Source organism: Zalophus californianus, chromosome 2 (assembly GCF_009762305.2).
Source record: "Zalophus californianus isolate mZalCal1 chromosome 2, mZalCal1.pri.v2, whole genome shotgun sequence".
Taxonomy (NCBI): domain Eukaryota; kingdom Metazoa; phylum Chordata; class Mammalia; order Carnivora; family Otariidae; genus Zalophus; species Zalophus californianus.
This window is the reverse complement of record NC_045596.1, coordinates 137,450,968-137,462,455: the sequence shown is the minus strand read 5'-3', so window position 1 is coordinate 137,462,455 and position 11,488 is coordinate 137,450,968.

Sequence of the window (11,488 nt, the reverse complement as noted above, 5' to 3'; positions counted from 1 at the left end):
CTACTTTCTTTCCATCCCAAGAGGGGATCCTGAGACTGCATTGTAAATGGTAATACACTTCTTGGACACCACAGCACCTCAAAGTTTGCTTCTTGGAAACCCATCTGTGGCTATTGTATATTATTTCTCCACCACTCTGTTTGCCTTTACATATTGTAATTGGCATAACATTTCACAGCAGCCATTCTGGTTTCTTTCCCCACCCCCATTCAGGCTTTAAAATAGACCAAATATCCAATAAAGTCATACTGCTATCATGTGATGTCCCTCCAAAGATAGCTTTAGCACAGTCTCCTAGAAAACTGGTAACATTCACTTTTACACATTAAACTATGAAATCAGGTGATGATTTACATCTTCCACTTTTAGAAGCTTGGAAATTGCTCAGATAGTAACTTTTCATTCAAGTTTTGTAACAAGTTGTTATTAGTGACCAATGAAATAAAAATGTAGATCCTCACTGTTTTCTTTCTTTTATGATATTCGTCATGTGATTGACCACTTGTTGATCCAGCCTCATACTCTCTGCCAAAAAACAAATATATCTCCCACAAACTGATAAGCTTAAATATATTTTTCTATTAATTTATATATATTTCTTCTGCTAAGTTTCAGAGTAGCTATATTTGAAAGAAGACAAGATATTAAAATATTATATTTAGTATGTGTTATATGTAACTTGCTGTAATTGATGGAATACTCAACAAGAAAACAAAGAAATTGTTTCTTCCCATTAAAAGTAGTAGGTTTTATGTCTCATACTCTCACAGCTATAAAAAATTACATTTTTGTAGATATGCGCATACTAAGTAAATAAACATATTTTCTTTGTTGGAAACTTTCAAAGCCCATTTTCTTGAAATCAGAATTAAAAAACCTACAATTATGAAAGAGCATTGAGACATCTTCAACTTAGTTTTCTATTCTCAATTCATCTGAAGGCACCTTTCCTCATATCAGTTTCAATTTCTTATTTTAAGCACACTTAGAAATAAGCTGAAGCTAGTCTTTATCACACAAAGTAGGGAGTCAAGTCAAAGAACGGCCAAAAGAACAAGAAATATAAAATTGAATAGATTTTAAAATTTTTCAGTAGTAATCAATTAAGAACTGAGTATTGCAATAATCTCACGTTCGGAGGAGAATGAGCATGGAGGTGTGTATCCTTACTAGTGGAAAAAACTCATTTATCATATCAGGACGCTAATATATAACGTTTAAAGTTTATGAACCAAGAAACAGGGGAGAAGCTTAGAATGTTAGAGATGATCACTAGAAAAATTGAAACAGAAATGGATAAGTGATTTCACATCTGTGCAGGATGGGAGTGGAGAGGTGGGAAAGGTGACTCTCCCTTTGTAATATTCTTACATTGCTTTGATTTTAAAAACTAAATTAATGGGGCACCTAGGTGGTTCAGTTGGTTAAGCATTCAACTCTTGATTTTGGCTCAGGTCATGATCTCAGTGTTGTGAGATGCAACCACGCATCAGGCTCCCTGCTCAGTGGGGAGTCTGCTTGAAATTCTTTCCCTCTGCCCCTATTCCCGCTCTCTCTTTCTCTTCAAATAGATAAATTAAAAAAAAATTAATTAAAGTTTATATGCAAAACTTTAAAAAGCATTTGATATCTGTAGATCAGAAGGCAGTTTAGCTACTTCTCCTGTTAAGAACGATTTGTAGAAATGTGAAAAATTTGAAGGGTAGTCTGTATGTTTGTGTACTCTTACCCTGTTTCTTGTGCAAATAATCTCCATTGTCTCACACTACCTGTCTTCTTTAGATTTGATTTAAGACACAGAAGATTTTTTTTCTCCAACATCTTAGTTTTAGATTTAGGTCCAGTCTATGGGTTTCACATCATCTCTTGTTCTTGGCCTATTTAGTGTTTCAGTGCCTATGTTACAGTCCTCCACATGGAGAGATGAGAACGTAGACTTTACAGCTCAGAGGATAATTCTGGGCTTCAGCGGTAAAACTGACAACTGAAAAGATTACTTTATTCCTTTGGTCACCTGAAGATATGTTCCTTTCTAAAACCTATTATTTACGTATTTACTATTTATAGAATGGCTATTATATTCACAGGGCTACACAAGACATCTTTTGAGATACAGAGAAGAATACCAACAGTTCTTTCCCCAAACTGGTGTGATACCCACCACGGGAGCTACGTATGATGGCTAAAAGAACAAAATTATTGATAACATCATTAAAATAATTAATAATGTGTTCAGGAGGGGCTTCCAGGAAGGAGAGTATTCACAGCAAGACATGATGGGGAAAGGGACTCAAGAGGACAAGGAATCTCCTGATGAGGTAGGTGAGTGGCATAACCATAGAAAAGACAGGGAGACAAGATTCACTGTGATGCATTCCCACAAGGCCAACACGGTGGAGTAGATTGGGTGGGAAGTAGAAATAAAACAGAGTTTATCATTACCGAAACACTGGAAGGTGCTGGTAGTAGAGGTTAAGACTGTGTAGGATTTTACATGTTAGAATAAAGAATATGGATTTTGCCCTGTGGGAAGTAGGGAATTAATAAAGATTTTCAGAAGAGGAATTACATATCAAAATGAAAGGTTTTAGAAACCTGGAAGTGGTTTACAAATGGATGATTTGGAAGTCATAGGAGAGGAAAAGGTAGGAAAACTTACTTACCTACTTTTTCATATTCCTTTGGTAGTTATTTTGTTCTTATAGATCTTTGAACATTTTATTTTATTTTAATTCTTTTATATATGATAATACCCTATTGTTATGCTTAAAAACAACTGTCTGCATTTCTGGATACTCTTCTCTGTCCATATTCCATTTAAATAAACATGTGAGTCCATATTCTCCTCTACGGTTTACATTTTAGTAACTTTTACAATATTGACAAAGAGTAATTCTATAAGTAACAAATATCTCACTATAATATAAATAAAATTTTATTAGCAGTGACATTTAAAAATATTCTTACTTCTTTTATCTTATATTTTTAAAATATTCTTATTTATAGACATTTAATTATTTGCATTGTATCTTAAAATTTTTAAATTAATAATTGTAGAATTTCCTAATATTTTGAGAAAATGTAACTACCCAGCATTTTTTTACCTTCTGAGCTTTAGCTTGTTTATTTTTTTGCCCTACAAAATGAGGTGATTGGCCTAAATGGTTTGTAATGTCTGATTTGATTTAAAAAGAGCTTCCAGTGATATAACACAATTCTGTGGAATCCAAGATCTAGCATTTGTAATACTATTATTTTGTTTTGATTTCATGCTTCTGTAGATTTTTCACTAAGCTCCCACTCTTTGTATTGATATAACAATCTAGACATGAAAAGGAGTGACTTTAGTAATAAGCATAGTTACATCAGCCTTGTTCCTTGTAACTACAATACTCAGCTTCTGTACCCAAGTCAATTTTATTCTTTCTCCCCATGATCAAATGTCTCCTACTAACATTTAAGAGAAAATGTTTCTATGATCTACTTTACATTGAAGAAGGAGTTCCTGTTGGTGAGTTTGTTCTTTCTCTTCCTTTTAGACAGCAGTGAAATCTAGTTATTGATTTTTCAGAAAGTAATGCAAGTTACTTATCTCTCTTTCCTGGTTCATTGGGTGCAAACTCACACATCAATCAAACTGTCAGACATTTTTCATTTCTTCGGTTTATTCTTCAGTGTCAATTCTATCTGAGTCACATTTTCATATCTGGACTATCAGAAATAAGAATTTAAGCATCTCCTAGTGAAAGTGGCAAAGCTTTTAGCAACCAATCAATCACTTTGTTGGTCTTGTGATTTCTAGAATTGACTTTCCCTACAACTCCTAGGCAAATGAATTACATCTTCTTTTAAGGTCTGTTCAATGCAAACTCTTGGGTTTCATTTGCACATACCAAAAAGATAAAATGTGGTGAGCGATTTGTTCTTTCTCTTTTTTTTAAGTTTGAAGAAAAAATGCAAAATATCTGTGCCATTTCTCAGCTTGGAGTCGCCAGTATGCTAGTGTTTATGGCTAAAAAGGCCAAGTAAGTAGATAGGGGACCTTATTCCAAATAAAATGTCTTTTCTTAGCAAAATAAATGACTCCTTGCTGTACAACAAGAAAAAAGAAGAAATACATCTATCACTATGTCTGTCAGTTCTAAGAGCAAAACCAAAAAGAGGAATTATGCAGTGAATTACAGGGAATCTAAAAAGATCCCCAAACAACTCTTGGGGTAAAAACTAAGGAGCTGCATACTGCTCTGGATCAAATACACGAGAACAATAGTTAATTTTCCATTAAGCATATGGATGCAGTATTGAATAGAATGGAATATAAATAAAGTGAATGAATAGTAAATGATGCAATCACAAAATCCTTCAGAAACAGAGGCATGTAACATGACTAATCGCCACCCTCTCTTCTATACCTTCACTTAATGATATCTCAGAGACACAGAAGGGACAAGTAAAAGAACACCTCATATCACTTTTCCCATTTCTCTAATAGAGTTCTTGGCATGTTGCATAATTATTGTCCACCTTTCTTCCTCTGCTTCATGCGTATTCTTTATGCTTGGCGCTTATTAAGCATTAAGGAATTATTTGTGAATGAATAACTTAGTAAGTAAGTGAATAGTTAAGAAAAATAAACAAATATGCCACATTTTTGACAAACCTTTATTTTTCTCAGTCTTCTATGTGCTCCAGAGAAGACCTGAATACGTTGCCCATTAAATGAACATGGGGAATTAACTTAGAGGCTGAATGTAAGGAAACTAGGTTATTGCCTAAGGGCATTTAACCACTGAAGGACTTAATCCATAGTTCCAAGGCATAAATCAGGAAAAAAAATCCCCCTCCCCATATGTCTATATTATTTTCAGGTGACTTAAAGAGAAGTATCAGGTCTGATCTCCCTGGAATGGCGAAGAATGAGGGAGTGAAGTCAGCATTTGGGGACTGTACAGTATGTGGAGCTTGGGAACAATTATATATAGCATCATATGGATTGCTAGGTCAGAACCAAGACCAACATTTCAAAAACATTCATGATCTAAATGAGGCAATATTTTAAACAGGAGCCAAATGTGAGGTCACAGAGCTTGGGAACTAAAGGAGAAAGTGCTTGTAAAGCCATAGAAGGAAGGCAAATATAGAGAAATTCCCAAAAAAGATCCCAGGTTTTTCATGTGCTGACTTTGGCATCTAGAATTATCCTGGGAGTGGATAAAAGTTCATTTCTGAGTGGGCACTCCTGAGCGTGGCATTATTTTTTAAAAATTTCATGTGTGTTTACTGTACACATGTTTATTTACAAGATTAAAAAATGTATATTCTGGAATTAGATATTGCTGATGGTTGCATAGCCATATGAATATGCCAAAAACATTGAATTCTACTCTTTTTTTTTTTTTGGCTCTGTTGGCCTTTTTGGGGGGGATAAGTTAAGTTGGCCTTTTGTTCTTCCAGTTTTATTGAGATGTAATTGACAAATAAAAATTATATATATATTTAAGGTATACAACATCATGTTTTGATATATGTACATATTGTGAAATGATTACTACAATTAAGCTAATTAATATTTCCATCACCTTACATACCTTTGTGTGTGTGTGTGAGAACAAGTAAGATTTACTCTCAGGAAATTTCAAGTACATAAGACAGTATTATTAGCTATAGTCACCATGCTGTGCATGAGATCTCTAGATTTATTCATCCTGCATAACTGAAACTTTGTAACCTTTAACCAACATCTCTCCATTTCTCCCACTCCCTAGCCCCTTGGTAACTACCATTTTGCTTTCTGCTTCTATGAGTTTGACACATGAATGAGATCATACAATATTTATCTTTCTGTGTCTGGCTTATTCCACCTAACATAATATCCTTCAGCTTTATCCATGTTGTCTCAAATGACAAGATTCTCTTCCTTTTAAAGGCTGATTAATATTCCATGGAATATATATACCACATTTTCTTTATTCATCCATCAATGAACATTTAGGTTGTTTCCATACCTTGATTATTGTGACTGATGCTGCAATGAACATGGGAGTGCAGATATTTCTTCAAGATAGTGATTTCATTTCCTTTGGGTATATACTCAGATGTGGGATTACTGGATCATATAGTAGTTCTATTTTTAATTTTGAGTCACCTCCATACTGCCTTCTGTGATGGCTGCACCAATTTATATTCCCACAACAGTGTACAAGGATTCCCTTTTCTCCACATCCTTTCCAATACTTTTTCTCTTTGATTGAAATATTAAGGTAGTAAAAATGCAGATTGCCATGCTCCATTCCAGAGCCACCAAATCAAAGTCTCTTCAGAGTGGGGCTCAGGTGTGTGGATGTTTTTTCCCACAACTTCTGCATGTGACACCTATTTGCCCTAAAGTTATAGAACCAATAATTGAAATTATTTATTTTACCATTATACTCTAAGGATTATCCTCTTAATTTGAGCCTTAAAATTTAAACATGGCACATAAATCAGCACCTTTCAGAGTTGAACAAACAAGCAATAAATTGTCTCAGAGGACTCCCAGCTTTGAATTTTAATCTTGTGAATAAACAGATCAGTGAGTTTGACCTACAGAGGCCATTAACTGAGGTACATGAAAAATATAAGGCTCTCTATTTTTCTACACTTAACTTAACTTTACTTTTGGGTTCCTATTCTATCTGAAGTCAGCTTCCAGAAAACAGTATCATTGCAAGTTTAAACATGTTTAATTCAAGGTGTGTCCTTTAGGCTTTTCTTTGGAAGACCACCTGAGTTCTGGTAACAGGTGACTTAAGTGGTATGCTGGCATTGGGTGAAGTGATTGGTCTTTGATGAGTAATTGTCCATCTGACCTCCCCTGAAATAGACAATACCTTCAATGTCTGAGACAAAATTACTCTGTACTGTCAATTTCTAAGGCATTCTTGTTTGTAGCTGTATCTGGCTGTGTGATCCATGCCAATTTCTGCTTCTAAAGTCCCTCCTTGTGGAAAAACCTTATTAGTCTTCTATTTAACTTCTCACTAAATTCTGGACACTCCAGGAACACAGAAAGATTCACCTGTTTTTCCACTAGACCATGCTAATGTGGAGAGCTCCTGTGGGGCTTCTCATTACCAGTGTTCCCGACAAAAAAATTGGGTATAGATCTCCTCTACCTTAGGAAATCCAAGAATCAAATAAAAGCTTCTTTATCTCTCCTCTTTTGGAGCTTAAGCGTCTATGGTGGGGAGCAGGTAGGGCATAGAGCATTTCCTTGAGTTCTTCCCTAGTGTGTAGAATTTTCTTTCCCTCTAAGTTTCTCTTACTTTTCCCCTAAGCCATGAGATTTCTGTGCTTTTTGAGCAAGCAGGAAAAACTCTGATTTGTTTTTCTCTTATGGCCATTGATTAAGAAAGGATCTTAGTTCTTGTTACTCATGACACACTGGCTTCTGTACAAATGCATATAAATATTGTGTATTTTAACCAATTTTTACTTTTTGGGTATTCAAAATAAATATTTTTCAAAAATCCTGTTTTCTTTTTTTTTTTTGATTGCTATGGTTACATTGTTTTTATAAAAGATATATCCACAATGAAATAAAAGCAACATTTTGTGGGAAAACGTTTAAACAGAATAAGTAATAAAAAAACAAAATAAAACTATAATTTTAAGTAGTTTCACCAGCTGAGGTGTTAGACATATGGGAAAGGCCATTTTGGACTTTCCAACTCCAGTCTAGCTAAAGCCATAAACAGCAGAAAATCCTTTCAGATGGGCTCAGACAACCTACATAATGATGAAGAATATTGCTATTGGTTTATATCATAAATTTAGGGTGCCCTGTTATGTAACAACAGATAACTGACAAAGAAGTGCAAGTGTTTAAAAATTTTTATATGAATCGAGCTCGTAGTGGAATCACATTGGATTAACTAATAATCTTGCAAGCTAAAAACATGTATAGGGAAGAATGAAGTGGTTGTAAAGGCACAGAAGAATGTTAAAACCAATGAACTTGAATATTTAGCAACTTAAAAAATCGATTAAAATATGGAAATAAAAGTTAATTGAATTATTCAGTATGACTTTCTTGTGTACTTTTAATAATCATAACCAGATCATCCCATATTGGTCTAAAGTAGTGATCTCCAGACCTTAAAATTTTTTTTTCTTAAACAACCCAACTGCGAGGGACAAAGTCTAAGGTGACCCACAAAGATCCCTGCCTCTGGTGTTCACATCCTTATATAATACACTCTCCCTGAGTGTGGGTGGGATGTGTGACTTGGTTCTAATCAGTAAGGTATTGCAAAAGTGATGGGATGTCACATCTATGAGTACCTCAGATTGAAGCGCCCTTCTTGCTAGAGACTCTTTCTCCCTAGCTGGCTTTGAAGATGTTCATGTCCACATTGGGTGGCTCATGTGGCAAGAAGATGAAGGTGGCATTTAGAACAACCTCCAGTCAACAGCTGACAGAAATCTGGGACCTCGTTTATCTTTGGTTTTTATTTTTTATTGCTATGGCTATATCCTTTTCCTCAAGAAAGCAAATTCTACCAGCAACCTGGGTAAACTTGGAAATACATTCTTTTCCAGTCGAGCCTCGGATAAGAACAGAGTCTGACTGACATCTTGACTGCAGCCCTACTGGGTCCTGAGCCGAGGACCCCAGATAAGCCATGTCCAAAACCCTGACCCTCAGAAATTGTGAGATGATAAGGGTGTATTATATTAAGCCACTGAGGTTTTGGTAATTTGTTATACAATAATAGATAACTAAGATACCAAACATTAAATTTTTTCAGTATGAGTTCTATATATTTATATATTGATTGTAATTTATAAACTCCATGCACATTTTATTAATAAACTGTGTACATGAAAACAAAAATTAAATTAAAATTATGAGAGAAAAAATAATTTTAAAATGTTTTTGTTTTCATAAACATAAAACACTTTATTTATAATAAAATCTTTATTAGTAATACTTTGTAATGAAAACTTGTGATTAAATATTTTTAAAAATTATAATGTAGAAAAATACAGCCAGTGATGTATCACTTCCATTTGTGGATCAGTGAATCTTTTTGAGATACACATACATTTTTAGCTATGAGAGTCATTAAAACCCAGTATCTAAGTAAACTAACTTAGAAACTAACTTGCACATCCCCACATCACAAAATATTAAGCCAATATTAAAAAACTAAGGAAGAATATTTGTCCACATTGCCATCATTGAGCATAGTAATAACAAAATGAATGTCAGTGAAAACAAATGCCTTGTACAACTAAATTAAAATTAAAAAGCATAATCACTTTTATTGAAATCTTCTAAAATATACATTTGGGGTGCCTGGGTGGCTCAGTCGGTTAAGTATCTGCCTTCGGCTCAGGTCATGAACTCAGGGTTCTGGGATTGAGTCCCACATCCTGCTGAGCAGGGAGCCTGCTTCTCCCTCTGCCCCTCCCCACGCTTGTGCTTTCTCTCTCAAATAAATAAATAAATAAAATCTTTAAAAAATAAAACATACATTTAATATGATTTATAATGTGTATATTATTGTGGATAATATATAACATATGCCATTTACTCATAAATAAATATCAGGATTACATGCTATAATTTTTCTTAAATTCATAAAGTATATATTATACCTTTCAATCTAGAAAAGATAAGAAAGGATACAGTTAGAAAAGGATGTTTTCTTTAGCTTTTTACACAAATAAGCAACAATCTCTTGGGACTTTGTAGGCCTTCAGTTTTAAGGCTAGGAATTTGGGACATCCTTCTCTTAACCCAAGCTTTTCCATTGAGCTGCAGCTCATTGGCACATCAGGATCCTGGCAGGTTAAATTCTGTGGTTACTCCAGAGATGGGTATTATGAGGTTGTTCATATTGCTTAGCACTGCCGACTACCAGTGACAGCACTGCAACAGAATTGCTCTCAGAACTCAATTCTATCATTTATTTGGAAAGTGCTGCTAATGCACCAAATGCTGCCCATATAATTACATAACACAGCTTACACACTCAGGTTTTTTCCTTATATAACTTTATGGGAAGAAAAAAAGCTGGTAAAGAGTGCCAGGTCTATCTAAATAACATATTATGCAGTGCATTTGTGTTACGGAGGACCGATAAAAATCCTAAAATTTCTTGTCCACTTGAGGTGTCTTCTTACAATGACTAAGTCAGTTATTCATGATAGCTTAGCAAGATGCAGATGACTTTAAAAGAACGTATTTTAGTTTATCTAAGCAAAATCTACATTTAAAAATCAAGAAATACTAAGATTTTTGGATGTAAGAGCAGCATTATTGCTAATGTTCCATTTCCAATGACTTTTTTCCATTTGAGTCACAAAGCTTTTTTGTTTCTCCAAGATTTCCTTGGGGCTGTTCACAGCCCTCAAGAACAACATCCATGTTCAATTAGTGAGTTGCATACTTTACTGCAGGCTCCTAGTGTCTGGGAGCTCCTTTCTACAATTCTAGTTCTGCTTTCATTGATTTCCCTGGATCTCATGCTCACTGATGATCCAGTAAAACAATACTGATTTCCATTCTTAATTATGTGATAGAGTACAGTGAATGCAATATCATACATTCTGACTTCCAGCTCACTCCAGTTTCTTGGGAAGGCAACAAATTTTTTTGAAGATTTTATTTATTTATTAGAGAGAGAGAGAGAGAGAGAGAGAGCTCACAAGCAGGGGGAGGGGCAGAGGAACAAGCAGCCTTTCTGCTGAGCAGGGAGTGGTCTTGGGGCTTCATCCCAGGACCTTGAGATCATGACCCAAGCCAAAGTCAGACACTTAACTGAACCGACTGAGCCCCCCAGATCCCCGAGAAGGCAACAAATTGGTGCTAAAGTATAATTCTAGATATAACATTAGCAGTTCTGATTTTATAAGAAAATAGCATCAGTATAACCAATTCTCAGTCCCTATTGTTTTGTCTCTCAAAATATATCTATAATCTACTTCCATGGTTAAAAAGGGATTGCATAATATGTCCACTCTTTTTCATTCCAAGGATGAGCTTTTTGTTTTCTTCATTTTTAGTATCACAAATTCTATCTTTTTTATATGAACAGTCACAGTAAACCAGAAAAAAAAATACAGAGCAAAGTAAAAATTGTCACAGAACAAATGTCTTTAAACCCATTTGCTTTTTAAGAACAATAACTCTGGTCAGTTGAAAAGCACTATATCTTTTGTTCATGGCAGGTATAGAGAAATGATTTATTAATTTAAGTGAAATTTAATAACATAGCTTCATGAAGCACCCGAGTCCATTGTTGACTATATCCAATGATTTCAGGTACTGACAGTATGACATGGTTACTAAAACTGTGGTTTCAGGATCAGACTGTGTAGGTTTGGGTTTCAGATACGATGTGAGGCAATTTATTTTATAAACTTCCTTGTGTCAGTCACCTCTCCTCTCCAGTGGGTCACAAAGGGCTGTTTTGCAGTTTCAATGAGATAATATGCAGAA